Below are 17957 nucleotides of genomic sequence, written 5' to 3'. Positions count from 1 at the left end.
GGACCTCCATTATTCCAGTACATTTTTTTGCAGGACAAATTGTAGGTTGAAGGTTTTGTGGCTGGGTTAATGTCCCAATCCTTCCATTAGAAGTCTTGTCTGGTTACAGGAGATGGCTGCTTCAGGCTCTGTTTCCCTCATGGTTAGAAATCTTAGGTAGGGTCACTCTCCTTGATTCTTGGGATATTTTATCGCATTAGATTTCTAGCTTGTCACAGAGATGCCCCTCTCACAATTCCACTTGTCTTAGTACTCTCTCCCTCTGTCTTCCCCCACCTGATCGATCTCTTGTGTTCTCATCCCCAGATCCCTACCCCATTTTTTAACTAATAAAATTATTTAAATATTTAAAAATACTTGATATAAGCTGTGCTTGGTATACAACTTAAATCCTGGTACTGAAGAGACAGGGGCAGGGAGGCAGGGGCAGGGGCAGGGGCAGGATCTCTGAGTTTGAGGCCACCCTGGTATACATATACAGACAGGGATGTGGAGGTCAAACTTGTGAAGGAAAATGTGGGATGGAGAGCAAGGTACTACAGCCTCCTGTGAATCCTCCAAGAGTCCTGGTTTGTCATACTGGACATTAGATCTAAGATGGCTCCTGAAACACTGGTGAGACAACAAAAAAGGAACTGAAGTCAGGGCGGTAGCTACTTCTGCCCTCCCAGCTCCCCCTTTGAGTTACCCTCATCAGGCAGGCTTTCACTAGGACAAGGTGACAGTGTAGAAAAATTGGATTGTCCTTGGTTTTAGGGCCTTTGGATCTTCTTAAACACTGAATGCAAGCTTATAAGGAGCTGCACAATAAACTCAGATCTGCACTGTGATTCCCAGGATTCATCATCTCTCACTACCCATCCTTCGTGGTCCTGTTCCCACAGGCAGAGCTGTTGTAGGATACCCAGGGCTACCCAGGGAAACATTGTCTTGAAAAACTGAAAGAAAACAAGGAAAAAAAAAACCCCAGAACACCCAAAATTGAAAAAAACAAACCAAAAACAAAACAATAACAAACTTGGTACAAAACCAAGGAAAGGAAGATTTATTTCAGCTCAGGGGTTTGGGGATTTAGTATATCATGGCAAACAGCTCAAGGTGGGAGGATCATGTAGAAACAGTTGTTCATGTCCTGGTAGACATGAGATATTAAGAAAGGGGCCTGTGGACCATAACCTTCAAAGGTCTATATTCCCCAGTTTGTTATATCTCTTACAAGTTCGGTTGTTTTCCCTAAATAATGCAACCAGCTAAAGAACAATGGTTTAAAACATGAGCTTGGATAAAAGGTTCAATGTTAAACCATGACTTCCACCTATTTGGATCACTGTATTTAGAATTATTAATTTTGACCTTTGAATGATTTATTTTTCCTAAATAATTAAAAGCTTATTAAATATAATTCTATTGACAGCTCTACTGTTTAAGTGCTTATGTTTGTCATTTGACTGTCTTTAACACTTAAACTTTTAAGCAGGTTTGATGATTGTGTACAGTACGAGACTTTTGCATGTGTATTTTGGGATAGGATCTTATGGTTCCAGTCTGTCTTCCAACTTTGCATTTTCCTGCCTCATCTTCCCAAGTGCTAGGATTACATATTTGTGCTGCTATACTTGACCTTGATTCTTTTCTGATGTTTGGATGTTCATAGACTTGTTGACAACAATACTCTTTATCCATGTTGATAGGAACGAGTAAAAAGATTTCTATAATTTGGTGTTCAGTATTATTTTACTTATTTTTATACTTAAGGATTATTTTAAAAAGTTGAACAATTCTGTTTACTTGGTCAAAATTCTACAGTCTTGGATATGAGGACTTGCATTCTTATATTCTGATCTCTTGACTCAATATACATATAACTACAATTTTTTGAGTATACTTCTAGAGATATGTATGAATTCTTTATTGTATATTATAATATGTAATAATATATAATATAATATGTACATATACACATATATAAAAATATATACACAGTCCAGAGTCATTTGGGAAGGAGCCTGATGAAAAAAATGCCCCCATCAGATTGGTCTGTGGGAAAGAGAATGGTAAATGTTCTTAAGTGATAATTGATGTGGGCTGAGCTCATGGTAAGTGGTAACACTGTTGGGCTGGTGGTCCTGGGTGTTTTGAAAAACTAGGCTGAGAAAGCCTTGATGAGCAAACCAGTAAGCAACAGTCCTCCATGGCCTCTGCTTCAGTTGCTGCCTCCAAGTTCCTGCCCTGACTTCCCTCAATGACAGACTATTTACTTGGAAGTATAAGCAGAAATATAAACTTTCTTCACGCAGGTCCTTTTGGTCACTGTGTACTGGCTGGTTTTGTGTGTCAACTTGACACAAGCTGGAGTTATCACAGAGAAAGGAAACTCCCTTGAGGAAATACCTCCATGAGATCCAGTTGTATGGAGTTTTCTTAATTAGTGATCAAGGGTGGGAGGGCCTATTGTGGGTGGTGCCATCCCTGGGCTGGTAGTCCTGGGTTGTATAAGAAAGCAAGCCAGGGAAGCAAGCAAGCCAGTAAGTAAGACATCGGTGTTTTGGTGATAACATTAACATGAGATGACCACCAAGAACATAAGCAGTAGCATTGTACAGGCAGCTGGAGCCTAGAAGACAAGGTGTGTGCTACAAAGGGTAGAGCTGGAGAAGTGATTCAAGCCCTTGCAGGAGCCCAGAAGATTGTGAATCCCTGACATTGGACAGTTAGAGTTTGATTTTGCTTTTGATTGTGACTGTGCCCTGATATTTTTCCCTCTTGAAGTAAGAAAGTATTTTAGCAGAGCCCACAGTTAAGAGACTTTGAACTGTAAAAAGACATTGATTTCAAGAAATTGGATATTTTAAAGGGATTCAAATTTTAATATGTAAGAATTTATAGTCTGTGTGACTTTTAAAGTTATTTAGATCTTGGAGATGAGAAAGAAAGTAAGGATTGAGGCTTAGTAGTGATTTGTTTGTGTGTCAGGTTGACAAGGGGTCAATTGTAGTGGCTGGTTTTGTGTCAACTTGACACAAGCTGGAGTTATCACAGAGAAAGGAGATTCTCTTGAGGAAATGCCTCCATGAGATCCAGTTGTAAGTTTTCTTAATTAGTGATCAAGGGTGGGAGGGCCCATTGTGGGTGGTGCCATCCCTGGGCTGGTAGTCTTGGGTTCTGTGAGAAAGCAAGCCAGTAAGCAGGATGTCTCCATGGCTTCTGCATCAGAGCTTGCTTCCAGGTCCCTGCTCTGTGTAAGTTCTAGTCCTGACTTCCTTTGGTAATAAACAGCAATGTGGAAATGTAAGCTGAATAAAACCCTTTCCTCCCCAACTTGTTTCTTGGTCATGACGTTTGTGCAGAAATAGAATCCCCGACTAAGACACACTGTAATTAAAACCATAACACGCACAGTTTATTTTGATGCTATTCAGCCCACTACAATCCCTTGTTCTTGTCCTGCTGATCCCCTTCCTCTTCTCAATGATTCCATCTTCTAAAAGCACACCTTCTTGTCCTCGATAAACTGCACACAGGGCATAAGTATTGCCATTCACAGAGGAATTATTTCCACACTTTTTGGTTTTTTTTTTTTTTTTTTTGGTTTTTCGAGACAGGGTTTCTCTGTGTAGCCCTGGCTGTCCTGGAGCTCACTTTGTAGACCAGGCTGGCCTCGAACTCAGAAATCCACCTGCCTCTGCCTCCCGAATGCTGGGATTAAAGGCATGAGCCACCATGCCTGGCTATAATCTGACCTTTCTTCTTTTAGTCTTAGTTTAGGTTTCTTAGTTTAAGAATTTGGAAAGTAGTAGAACAGGCAAGTTCTTTTGTTCAGCCAAAACATAGTAGTGGTAGGGATGGTGTTTGTAGTCCTTTTGCCTGGTTTTACCACCGTGCTCTGTTGTTGCTGTGCATATGACCATTCCGGTTTACTTACTTTCTATTCATGTTGGCCTCTGTGTTAAAGAGGATGAGGGGAAAACTACTGCCATACAGGAAGTCAGAGATTATTTATTTGCATTTTATGAGCTAGTTTTGAAATAATTGTTCTTATTGGGTATGATCTAATACTTTAACACTATGTTTTGAATGCTTTGCATTAGTATAAAGGAACTGCTTGGACTCACTTGTGGTGGATTTCAGCTCCAGGATTTTTTTTTTTTTTGACCACAGTCTTGTGAGTAATATCTGCTGAAACTCACAAACTCTTTGCATCTGTGTTCACCTTGAGTGCTGAGATGAGGAATGTGTAACATCCCCTGTGGTGGCAGCTCCTCTAACCTCCTGTCCATCATTCAATAGTGACTCTATAAGTCATCAAGATAAAATAATAAAACCTTCAAGGTAAAATAGACTACAGTATAGAAGAATATCATTTGTCCCTTTTCTTTAGTTTTACTGTTTAGGAGTACTGTATTTTTTTCTTTTTCATTTTAATGTGTAGAGTAGTATCATTCTATAAAATTATAACATAAGCCAAATAATTAAAAAAATTTAATAGCTATGTTAAAGAGTAAAAAGAAATGAGTTTAATTAATCTTCCTATTTCATGTAACTTAATATATCTATATTACTTCAGCATGTAATCAATATAAAATGATTACATCTGTTTACATTCTTTTGTTTTCTATTGTCTTTGAAATCATTGTACACTTCCCTCTTAGTGTATTCTCAGTCCAGAGTAGTGGAACTAGTGATATTGTATAACACAGCTATAAAGCTGCTTTTAAGTTAGGGAGGGTTTTATTTTCTTTTACTTTTTTTCAAATTTATTTTATTAGATATTTTCTTCATTTACATTTCAAATGCTACCTGAAAGTCCCCTATACCCTCCCCCGCCCTGCTCTCTAACCCACCCATTCCCATTTCTTGGTTCTGGCATTCCCCTGTACTGGGGCATATAATCTTCATAAGACCAAGGGCCTCTCTAGGGAGAGTTTTTTTTTTTTTCTTTTATAAACTATTGGTATTTTGACACAGTTGGTAAAGAGATACAAAATAAATAGAAATGAATTCATATTATGAAAATATATTGGGAAATAGGATTTTGGAGTAGTCAGTGGATAAAATTGTAGAATTAAAGTTCTGAAATCAGGAGCAGATTAGAAGCATAACCTGAATGCTAAAACTCCAGGGGAACCCTTAGAGAAGGTGTCCATTGTAATGGGCAGAAAATATCAGCTAGAAGGGAGCTGTGCAATTGTAGTATTCTGGAATCCAATGGAATGGAGTTTCAGAGACATGATGAGTAGAAGTAGCCATTGCCTACTAGAGTGAGAAATGAAACTAGGCAGACTGACTGGCTTTTTGCCAAACTTAATTGTAAATACTTTAGTAAAGTGATGCCTAAGAACATTAGGTTGTAATAATTTGAACATTGAATATAGGTTGAAATATATATTTCATATATATTTTTCATGCATATATTTCATATATATATTTAATGAGCATATGTTAATATTTTATGAGCGTTTTTATGGATAAGTTTGGTAGGTTTGAAAAAAGTGTGCTATTGATGAAGGAAAAGCAAACTGTGGGTAGAAAGTTGAAGATAAAGAAAAGAAACTGATGGAGCAAGTTCTCAGAGATGGCATACATGAATAGGATTCTGCATACATATAGAAGAATTAATTGTGGAAAAAAAGATGTCACTCATGATGTAAAAGTGAAGGTGTTATAAAACAGAGACAACTTTTTTCTATCTTTGAATATGTTATTAGTATCAGGAAAAAAACTGGTTTGCATTGCAGAAAGGTCTAATGAGGTAGGCACACTCATGGTATATGTTACCTTAGTGGCTATTCCTGGTTGTCAACTTGACTATATTTGAAATGAACTACAATCCAGAATTGGAAGGCTCACCAGTGACCCTTATCTGGAGGCTGGGAGATAGAAGTTTCTGATCTGGATCTTGGTATGGAGATCTTGAGGCATAGTGGCTATGGATTCCAGAGGATTAAATCTCCAAGTTCAAGGTCATCCAGGATTAAAGGTGTGGTGGAACACACCTTTAGTCTGGGCTACACCTTCTGCTGGAGACAATATAACGACATTGGAGGAAGGGAGTCTCTCTCTTGCTCCCTCGCCTGCTTGCCATGTGGGACTGAGTAACTGCTAGATCCTTGGACTTCCATTCACAGCTACTACTGAACCATTGTTGGGAATTGGACTGCAGACTGTAAGTCATAAATAAATTCCTTTACTATATAGAGACTATCCATAAGTTCTACGACTCTAGTGAACCCTAAAAACTAATACAGAAATTGGTACCAGAATAGTGGGGTATTCCTGTGACAACGTGACCATGTTTTGGGGAGGACTGTGGAAGGACTTTGGAACTTTGGGCTAGAAGATCTATTTGGTGTAAAGAGCTCTGTCAGATGTTGTATAGGAGCTTGGAAGATAATGTTGAGAACAGTGCAGAAGATGGAGGCCTGGCTTATGAAATTTCAGAGGGAAAATTAAAGACTCTTTTCAGGGCCATTGCTATTTTGGAGTTTGATTATTCTGTGATTCTGGTTAGCTGGGGCTGAAGAATCAGCTGTGACTAACAAGATACCAGAACTACTAAAACAAAAACTTTGCATTACTAGGACTATTGATGGTGGTTAGCTGGAGCTAAGAATGTAGGGGTGATTAAGAAGAGACCAGCATCGTTGAGGTGACATCTTCTGGGAAGTGTTTTCTGAAAGCAGAAAGAGGCTGTGTTCCAGAGATAGCCAAGGTTGCACTCCTGCTTCAGTGGGACTTGGTAATGTGTAAGGGTCACCCAGGCAGTAGTGGTTTTGAAGGCATGAAGGGGTCACGCAGAGCAGTTGAGGCCATTGGTGAAGGTGCAGCCTCAGTTGCAATTGATGGCCCAGGACTGAAGGGGTCATGCAGTGTTTTGGAGATGCCAGTACCATGAGATGACCACCAAGAGCAGCAGCAGAGGAGTACAGGCATCTGGAGCCTAGAGGATGACGTGTGTGCTACAAAGGGCATGGCTGGAGAAGTGACCCAAGCCCTTGGAGGAGCCCAGAAGATCGTGAGTTGGATCCCAGACATTGGATGGTTGGAGATTGATTTTTGCTTTTGATTGTGACTGTGCCCTGATATTTTCCCTCTTGAAGGAAGAAACTATTTTATTGGAGCCCACAGTTAAGAGACTTTTAATTGTAAAACGACTTTGGACTTTAAAAGAGATGGATATTTTAAAGAGATTGAAATTTTAAGAATATGTAAAGACTGTGGGATGTTTAAAGTTATTTAGACCTTGGGGATGAATAAGAATGTAAGGGTTGAGGCTTACTAGTGATGTGTTTGTGTGTCAAATTGACAAGGGGTCAATTGTACTGGCTAGTTTTGTGTCAACTTTACACAGCTGGAGTTATCACAGAGAAAGGAGCTTCAGTTGAGGAAATGCCTCCATGAGATCCAACTGTAAGGCATTTTCTCAATTAGTGATCAAGGAGGAAAGGCCCCTTGTGGGTGGTGCCATCTCTGGGCTGGTAGTCTTGGTTCTGTAAGACAGCAGGCTGAGCAAGCCAGGGGAAGCAAGCCAGTAAAGAACATCCCTCCATGGCCTCTGCATCAGCTCCTGCTTCCTGACCTGCTTGAGTTCCAGTCCTGACTTCCTTGGTGATGAACAGCAATGTGGAAGTGTAAGCTGAATAAACCCTTTCCTCCCCAACTTGCTTCGTGGTGATGATGTTTGTGCAGGAATAGAAACCCTGACTAAGACAGTTACATTGTTTACTTTTCAGAATCTAGGAACAATGCAAGCCAAGAGAGTCATGTGATACTATTTTAATACCAAACTTGCTATTTGCTACTTTGAACCTAGATACTATGGAAAATTTCAATATGGTTCTGTCACAAGAGCAGATTACCTTAATAATAAGATTTAATTAACCTTATCATTGTTTACTACTTTGATTTGCTCATTTCTGCTTTGTAAATTTTTTTGACTTTGGTTGGACTTGAGTTTACTTAGCATATTGGAAATGTAATTTTTACCTTTCAAACCACTAGTTTTAGGCTCTCCAGAGTTGCAGTCAAGGTGTCAGCTGTGGAGATAGTTACCTCAAGGTTTAACTGGCCTGGATGACTTGGAACCTGATTCATTCACATGGATGTTAATTGTTTACTTGGGTTGATTGAAGGGTTACATGGACCATTCCAGGGGCTGCTTGAATGTCTTTACATAATAGGTGTGACCATTCAAAATTAGTGGCCTGATGGGGGAAAAAGAAAGGAAAAGAAGTTGCAGTACCTTTAGTGTACTTTACCTTTAGACACAGGCATTTGTTGGTTCAACTACCCCTTCTATTCAGGAGGATAGCACACAAAGGCATGCATGTTTGTATTCCCTTGGGAAATAGGCTACCATACTCTTCCTTACGTTGACTGCTGGAATTGATCAAGTTTGTCTGTAGGAACAAAACTATTTGTTAAAAATTTGAATTGAGATTGACAAGAATTTGGATAGAATAATTCTTTTATTAAAAGTGTTTAGTACTTTCACCTACTTCTTTAAAGTATACAGAAATGCTCGCACTTATCATCTAGAGGTTGAGTGTGTATCACAAAATCATGACTTGTAAAGTTTGAAGAGGGTAACCAGAGATCATGATATTTTGTCTTCTAGAGTACCTATTTTTTTTAGTGGAAGTGCAGCTCACTAAGCATTTGCTATTGTAAGAGTGTCCAAGAGTTGGATTTACTTTATGTGCATGCATTTTGTCTTTGTCAGCATTCAGAAGTCACACTGGGTTTAATTTGAAGACAACAGTCTTAACTATGCCTTTTGTGATCTTGCAGGTACAAGATTGGATATCAGTTCATCTGGATCAGAAGGTGAGCAAATGGGACTATGCCATAGAACACTGTTTTCCTGGAGGCAAATGGCATGGCCAAGGCTGTTCTGAAATCTGAGCAGCCATGATGCTCCACAGGAGACTTTACCGTGGTTTTCTCTTGGAAGGAGGAAACAAAGTGGAGGCAACACTATGAGTGGTACCCAGCAAGCACAGGGTGTCTCAGAAACAGGTCATATGGATGGGTGCAGGAGCACTTATGAGTGGTTCACTAGGTGGCACAGGAGGCTCTTTCCTTGAAGATCGTTGTTGGTGGTAGCAGACTGTCCTTGAGTTACTCATGTATCTGCTTGTAGATTCTATGCATTTCTACCCTTTAGCTGTGCAACAATAAATATCCCCAGTTAGACTCATTGGTTCACCCAGCTGCAGTTTGGGGGAATTATTTCTTTGTTTGACCTTGGTGCCCACTTTGGGGCTAACAGATATTTGTTCTGTCTCTCATTTGAACAGATCTTACGCATCCCAGGCCTTTGGCAGTGTAGCATTCCCTGTCATCTGCTGTTTACTGTAGTGTGGCTAGTAGGATGGTCAATATTTGTAAGAGAAGTACCTTTTCTGTTTTATTTACTAGCTTCTTTCTCCTCTCTCCTCCTTCCCCTTTCTTCCCTTTTCCTCCCTTCCTCTCCAAAACCAATCCCCACCAGGGTTTCTCTTTGAAGCCCTGCTTGTCCTGAAACTTGCTGTGTAGACCAGGATGCCCTCGAACTCATAGACACCTATGTGTCTCTGCCTCCTGAAAGTGGGGATTAAAGGAATGTTCCACCATGCCTCAGCATTTCTCTGCTTCTTGAGGTCATGTTTTTTTTTTTTAATTTTTATTTTATCTCATTATTATTTCATATAATCAAACATCTATAGTAGATAAAAGTTCTTCGCTTATGACTTTGGAGATCTGTGGACAGCTCTCATATTGTTTATTGATTGTCAGCTAAATTATACACATTAAACTTCTTATATCTTTCTTTATGATTGAATTAGCTCAGCTGCTTTTTTGTAGGAATCCCTCCCCCTCTCCCAAATTTCATCTATACCATGAGTGAGCAGACAAAACCTGACTTATTTCCTGGTTTCTTTTATACCTTTTATTTTTAGCCTTTTAATTTTGACATATTCCTAGTTGAACTAAAGCTAGTCACATATCATTATTTGGACCATGTTGGCAGTACTTGAGTGCCTGGCCTTCAGTTGTCAATGTCCTACACAGTAAATGGCACCACCAGTGTGTGCTAGAGGAAAGAAAGGAAAGAGGTTAATGCATTCTTTAATACCATGACAGACATACCCATGCCAGCAAGTAAACCATTGTCCTGGAACCTGCTAGCTTAGCTGTCCTCCTATAGTATCATGTCTGTGCAGCAGTCTGAGTTGTGAGAAGCATGGCGATTGTTAGAAGTTTGGCCATGTTCTCACTTGGTTTCTTCTCCATGTTTTTATTCCCTTGCCACCTTTTCATACAATGTATCAGTAGTTGCTGTCAGATTTTGTGGTCATGAAGAAAACTGGGTAGGGGATCATTTTGTTGGAAATTACATAGGCTCAGCTGGTAAATATTCCATGCCTCCATTTGAGGTAACTGCTTTTAGTTCTTGCTATTTCTGTGACAGCTACTGGTCTTTAACAACTGATCCAATGGAGATATGCACGCAGAAGCAGCTGTAAGACCTTTGGTACTATTTATCAGCAATGTGTTAGTTATACAACTTTCCCTGCCCTGATTGGCAGGGAGAAGCATACTGCTTCTAGATGATGCTGAGCTTAGTGTAAAGTGTGCCAGCATGGGATCTGGGCTTGTCACAGTTCATTCTTTCTTTTCAATTGGTATGTTGGAAATGGGCCTCCATCTCTACTTATCTGGTACATTAGAGAGAGAAAGGTCATATTCTGGGAGATAATGGCGTGTTGGTGTTTTTAGTCACCAATTCAGATAGTGATATTAGTTGAAGGTTGAAGCAGTGCACACTCGTCCTTCTCATTTGTGTTAGCTTTGCTGCTAGTACAGATTTCAATAGGATGGCAGAGAAGGTTTTCCTGTTTGTGTCTGACAGATTTCTAGATGATTTGTGGTTCAATTATTGAAGCATATTTTTAAATCATTTTTTACCTCTTTCCTTGTGAAGGTATAAAATATTCAGATTCTAAATAATATTTTCCCCAGATTATTTAATTCTGGAGAGATCAAGGTTAGACTAGCAGCTGAAACAATTCACTCTGCATAGAGACCTAAAAATGTTAATATCAGTGTTCATAATATTTTATGTATGACTATGTGATTACTAATAATGTGTTTCTTGGTCTCTATTCTTTAAACAAGTAGTTAAATATCTTAGAACCTTTATGAAGTTTAAGCTAAAAAATATTACTTTTTCATATGTCTTCTAAATCAGCAGTGTTGTACTTGTCTTTAATTTCATTAGGCAGCGGATACATCCTTCAGTGTACCTCTCGTTTCTCTAGTCTTTTCAATACCTATCAAAGAAAAGCAAAATGTTAACCTGACTTTCAAGGGACAAATCCCCCCCCCCCCCAAAACAAAAGCTCAACAGCCACCGTGTGCCACATTACTTTGTTCTTTACGTGCATTAAAGTGATAGTCCTATACTGTCAACTGAGGGAGTCTAGCAAGAATGTACACGCAGCTTGGTATAATACAGGCTTATAGCCAGCATGTTTTGTGTTTTTTTGTGATGCAGAGGGCATACTCTCACAAGAGCACTGGTGTAAGGAAAGCAGTCTTGATCTCTCCTACTTACTCCATTGACCACCGTTGTGTAACAAGTAGTGTGTGTGTGTGTGTGTGTGTGTGTGTGTGTGTGTGTGAGAGAGAGAGAGAGAGAGAGAGAGAAATAGTAGTGCCCTTCTCTGTACAATTTCCATACTAAGTAAATGACATTGTTTCTTAGAGGAACTATATTGAATTTGCCTTTATTCGCTTTTATGGAGATTTTGTTCACAGTTGACTTTGTAGTAAACTTGTGCAAGTTTTGTATATGCTGTACAATCAGTGAGTTCACACCTCTAACTACTCTGTTGTATCTGGAGAGCACTGCTTCCTTTATATTGTTAATCACTTTTGTCTCTTAAAATCTTTCTGTCCCCTCTTCTGCTCCCTGACCCTTAGGGACCAGAGTATGATATGTCTGTCTCATTTAGGGCTGTGTACTTTCTGTCTCTGACTCTCTGTATGCTAATCAGCTGATGGTTTCTTGTTAACTGACATTACTGAAGTTATGGCAAAAGAAGCATCATTTCTGGTGAGCACCGAGAGATGCTTTGATAGTCGTTTAATTTACTAGGTTCTCTCTAGGCCTGTGACCTATGTAGCTACGGTTACTGTTCCTTTAACAGTACCAGGCATGCTCCCTTCATGGAGAGGCCATAATACGACTCATTTAGACCAAAAGTATTGCAACTTCTTTCTATTTTTATCTAAAAATCAGGGTCAGTTCAAAACTCTTGAAATTTGTCAGTTTTAGAATGTCTGATAAGTTCATAGATATAGAAATGAAATTCTATGAAATTAAAGGATGCATATTTAATTCCTTTCAAATCATTATGCAAGGCAAAACAGACTGCTTTAAACATTTTTCCCAATTTTCAAGAAATTACAGTTGATGACTTACTGTTAGAAGTCTGAAAATATGATGTTATGAGTTTTTAAATGGAGTTGGTTTGAGAAGAGGCCTTTTACTTTAAGAATTTTGTGAAAATTTGTAGAAGTTCCTCAAAATATATTTTCTTTTATATTAATGAAAAATGATATGCTTTCAAGTTATATTTTAAATATTAGTGTTTTATAATCAATATAAACATAAAGACAATATGTTTTTGGAGCTGAGACTGATATTATTTTGACCAATTTTTATTTAAAATATTACTTATTTTGAGAGAAAAACATAATATATTCTTGTAACAGCATAACATATGTGACCAAAAGGTAAATGGTGATTTGTGCTAGCGTTATTAATAAGTAGTTTTAAATGCTATGTGTACAAGAAATTACATCTGTAATGGATTCATTAAGATGATTGTGATATCTAGCTGTTATTCTTTTTCTGAGATGTATTTTTCATTTGGGAAATATTTTAAATTCATTGCAAGAGTTTGGGTAAACAGGTAGATTAGAATTATGCATCAAATAAACTCACCTGTTATTTTTTCTCATTTAAGACAGGTTCAGCAACACATTGCCTCATTACTTTAGCAAAACAAACAAATATTCAAATTGCTTTTATGTTTAGGTTTAGTGCTTATGTACATCTTAGTACAATTACCTTTCTCTCAGTGATTTCACCTAAGACTTTTTTTGTTGTTGTTGTTGTTCAGGAAGCATTGAAAAGAATCTGGGTAAGTTGCCTGCCAGGTTTCATGGATTGAATATTTAGGTTAACTTTAAGCTTCTGATATGGCAATACTGGAAGGGACACCACTGAAACTTTATTTACTTTGTTCTAGTTTAAGTTCATTATAGTTTTGTCTTTAATCCCTGGTGCCAAGGTTTGAAAATATTGTAATTGGCTATAGTGGATAGTTCTATAAACTAAATAATATTTATTAACTTTAAAAATAATTTTATCTAAACCCCACACTTTTTATCCTGTGCTTAGGCTATTATTAACTTAGGAAATACACACATAGATGCATAGGAGAAATATTGCATATTTAGGAATTATAAAATGTAAGCAACTTTTGATCAGTGTTATTAAAGTTTTCATTGTAGACAATACATTTTATATTTTGTTTAATTCAGAATGTAGTAAGAATGATTTTGGTTTGATATCATGTGGTTTTCAAATATTATAGTGTAACTTAATTTCTATTTGTGGAAATATGGCAAATTTGTTAGATAACAAAAAGTGAGATGATACTGATTTTAACTGTGATTTTAATATGCCATGTAACAAATTTTTGGATATACCTAGTGATTTATTGAATTTGAAAAGCAATATAACTTTAAATACAAGTCCCTTGAGTAGATGGTTGAATGAATTGTTAGCTGTTAAGTAACTAGAACAGTAAATTATGATTTCTAAATTATGTGTTTCAAAACAGGAATAGTTTTTCTTTTAAGCACACAGGGTGTTTGTAGGTCAGTGTCATAGTTCAGTGGGAAATACTTTTCAAGAGGATATTTTTAGATTCCAATTTCTCTAATTTTTGATATATTTGAATTTCTTCTGTGCCTAATTTTCTATAGTACTTTCACGAATGTTTCACATTTTTTGTGACATCTCACCTGCTCACTTTTGTTCTGTAGTACCATATGCACTCCCCCTTTTCAGGATTATACTGCATAGTTTGAACTGTTGTTAGTATATGCCAGGTAAGATGACGTTTTGATTTTTGAGTAACTTTCATTTTTTATATCAGAACTTTTTTTTTAATCCTTGTCCTAAATCTTCTCACATTTCATACTAAAACAATCTTACCAACACCACACAAAGAAATTCTGGGAATTGGCTATAACAGCAATTCAAATGCATCAAAAAGTGGTGACTACAATACGTTTTTATTAATGAATGATCTACATTGGTTCCAGCTGTGTCCATGTGATTAGGCCTTCACCAGGCAACAATGGGTATTTCCCTAATGCTTTTATTTGATTTCCAAGAATGTGTCATCTGTTACATCAGCTCTTGCCAATGTGCCTCTGTAAAAGTGTGGCCTTTTAAAAATTTTTCAATTTCCAGAGCGTAAGTTGAATACCCACACATACCCTGCTGAAATACTGTTTCTTTTGAATAGTGGTCTAGATTTGTATGCCTGGGTTGGGTGTTGTATCCCAAATCTCAAACTGCAAATTAAAGCAATGCTTATTATGTTTTATCAGCAGAATTTCCAAAGTGTGTGTGTATGGTAATGCTAAAGATACAGTCTTTTTAATGTTGCATTTCCATCTTAAATTTTTCGAAGTGGTCTAATGTGTTGTAGAGGTGGACAGGCTTGCAGATTGAAATGGAGGTGGGCCAGATCGTCCCTTTCCCCGGACCACGTGCTATAGTCCTAAAGCCTTTTGTATGCTGTCTGTTCAGTTTATTGTAGACTCAGCCTCTAGTGCAACAGCAGCAACAGCAACAACAGATAACTAAATAAAAGTAGATTTGAGAGGAGGAATTATATATCATGTAAGAACGGTAGAATTATTTTTTTAAAGAAAAAACAGCTGATGAAATTGAAGTTGAGATGATCTTCCAAACATAGCTGCATGCTGTTCTTTGATTATTCTTTTCAGATGTGCATATTTATAGACTGTCTTTGAATATCTGTCTTCAAGATAGCACTCAGGTTATCTTACTGTGATTATGATCTTTTTGTTTGTTTGTTTGTTTTTGGAGTCTTCAATCTGCCTTACAGAGGAAGCTGAGTCCTATGAACAATGCTAAGTAATAAAGTAAATCAATGCTTGTGTACACCTCATCTCAGTGAGAGTGTAGAGCTAGATAACTTTGATTTATTTGCCATTTAACCACTATCCCTAGTTAAAACATCTGATCTTTCTTTTACTTCCTCTCTCTGCAACTTACTATGTTCCTATAATTTTATTTTAGAGGAATAGAGTAAAATATGGCTTATTCCATATGCTGGTTCTTTACAAATTGGAGTAAGCACATTCCCCTGACTCCCCTTTCCATCCTTAAAAATAAGCTGCTGTTAGAGAGCATTAGATATTACCCACTGTTTTCTGCCTTCAGAGATTTGAAGTTGAAATTTTACCAAATTGGGGGTGGGGGTAGTGCAAAGAAAAGAAGGCCTGTGAAGAATGTGATGTCTTTTTGTTTGTTTGTTTGTTTTTTTTACTCTGTCATTACCCTCACCCACTGAAAGGGTAACTAGGAGGAACTCAAATGTTTTTTGAATGTGTAATTTTCCTTAGAATGGCCACAGTGAAATATATCTGAATTAAAAAAAGGCAGAGAAAGTATGGAGTTGTTGGTAAATGAAATTAATGAATCTTTTAAGCACTCTACATTTCTTAAGATAACTGTTACAGTACTTATTTAAAATTTGTTCAATATGTATGTGTGTTTTGGAGAATAGTTACAAATGGAGATTATTAATTAAGGGAACTTTAAGACATAGATGAACTATTACAATGATATATCTTTACTAGAAAGTAATATACAAAATATTTGTTGGGTATTTTTTCTTTGGTTAGTTTTGAAGCTGGAAAAACATGTACATGTGTGAATCACCTTTGTTTTAAAACTATACTGCATATATTAGTATATACTATTCTAAATCTGCTTTCTAGAATATCCATGGAGTTGAAAAGTAAGTCATAGTTTGAACTGCTTGATTCCTTCTCCTTTTCTTCTTGTCTTCCTTTCCTCTTTTCTCCCCCATAATCACCTATTATTTATGTGTATGTTACATATGAGAGTGACCTATTTCAGAGTTTAAAATGCTTTTGTAAGTTGTGGGAATTAAGAAAAGAAAGAAAATCGTGTGCGTGCGCGTGTCCCCTTCCCAGAGACAGGGTCTTTCTGTGTAGCCCTGGCTGTCTCAAAACCTTTGATGGAGGTTGAGAGCTGTGCTGATTTATGGATATAAAGATAAGTATTTAAGTTGTAAGTATTTAAGTATTAAGTATGAAGATGAGTTCCATCTTGTGGAGCAGACCTTAAATTCAATGAGAACATAGGTAAATAGCCCCCAAACTTTTGTGTCACTATTACACAGTTGGTTTATCTTCTTATCTTGTTACCTTGGTCAATCTTTAGCTTTCAGGGTTCGTTCACAGGTGGGGAACACTTGATAACGCTTCTCCTCCAGCAGTGTAAGTAGCACCTTCCGTTCCAGTGAAACCAGCCAGCAGGGATAAAGCGTCTAGGTCAGTTCCAATTTGCCTTTGTCTCTTATGTGTAAGTGTAACTTTTATTTGCCAGATGTGATTGTCATCTCAGAGGCTTACTGCTGAATAAACTCACTCTTCCTTGCACTTTCTAAACTCTGTCTGATTCAACTCAGCTGACCCCTACTCCTTTCCAAGCTACCTGATTCAAACTGGCTTCTCTTGGCTTCTGACTGAATTGTTCTGCCTGTATTTAAACTAACCCTGGCAGTCTGTTCTAATTTTCTGGCTCGACTCCTTCTGTCTTCACCTACAACTTGTCCTGGGAAATGTACCCCCTACCCCTGCCACTGTGAATCCTTAAATAGTCTCCTCTCATTTCTGTTTGTTCTCTTGAGAGTTGGGCTTATCCTATCTCTGATTCATTCTGCCAATTTTTTCTCTGATTCAGCACTTTGTCAACCCCTCAATTCTATGTTACTTTCAAACATAGCTGCTTCTTTCTATAAACTAACTTTACTTTCATTGTTTGGAATTATAGTTGTGTACTTAGGGTGTGCCTGCGTTTTAGCCAGATCATACTGTTATCCATGGCATGTCTGCATTCTAGCCAGATCACATAGACCTAGAAGTCTTTGGATGTGATCCAAAGAGAGAAAAAAGAGAGGAAAGAAAAGATATCCATGGATAGTAAAGGGTCAGAAAGAGGGTAATGTTATGGTTAGACTACTTCCTGATGTTTAGGGGTATAGAGTTCTTTGGGGCAAGTTTGATCTTCATGATCAGATTTCCAATTTTTTCTTCTTTTCTTCTTTGTGCATGACTACCTAAGAAACTTTGACAAATAATAACCAACAACCCACCAACAAAATTATTGGGGTTCTAGAATTTGTATACTCCTTTAGAAAGTCCCCAGAATTCTGTTACACAATTATAGAAACTATCGGCAGCTGTCAAAATCACGCTCCTGCTAGAGCATGAGGCAAATCATAGTCACAATCTGAAACAGCCCCATATTCCACATTTTGGGATTAAAATAAAACATTGTTACAATATTTCTGTGTTTTTTTTTTTTAAAGAAATCAAAATTCCAAAATCCTCATTACAAGTTTTAATTTGAGTTGCTCTGGTGTCTAAAGATATTGACAGATCTGAAAATTTTTTTGGACATTTTTATTTCTTCTTTTGAGAACCCTGAGTGTATTTCCATATCCTATTTTAAACAATAGATTGTTTTCTTGGCATTAACTTTTATTGAGTCCCTTGTGTATTCTTGAAACCAATTCTCAATTGGATTATTGTGATAAAAAACTTTCTCTCAT

General features: G+C 37.4%; 1 protein-coding gene across 9 annotated transcripts in view; it reads left to right on the top strand.

Moving 5' to 3' along the window:
• Positions 1-17957, top strand: part of Gtdc1 (glycosyltransferase-like domain containing 1) — a 363306-nt gene that overhangs the window by 58604 nt on the left and 286745 nt on the right. For 8 of the 9 annotated variants that reach the window (XR_003952199.1, XR_003952196.1, NR_156430.1 and 5 more), the window contains exon 2: positions 8788-8823. The gene's annotated coding sequence lies outside the window, so the exon portion shown is untranslated. Of the gene's footprint in view, positions 1-7491; positions 7629-8787; positions 8824-17957 lie in introns of those variants that run through there. The other variant, NM_172662.3, reaches the window with a different exon arrangement.

The sequence above is a fragment of the Mus musculus genome, chromosome 2 (assembly GCF_000001635.26).
Source record: "Mus musculus strain C57BL/6J chromosome 2, GRCm38.p6 C57BL/6J".
NCBI lineage: Eukaryota > Metazoa > Chordata > Mammalia > Rodentia > Muridae > Mus > Mus musculus.
The sequence above is the reverse complement of the archived record's forward strand: the minus strand, read 5'-3'. Positions and strand labels throughout refer to the sequence as shown.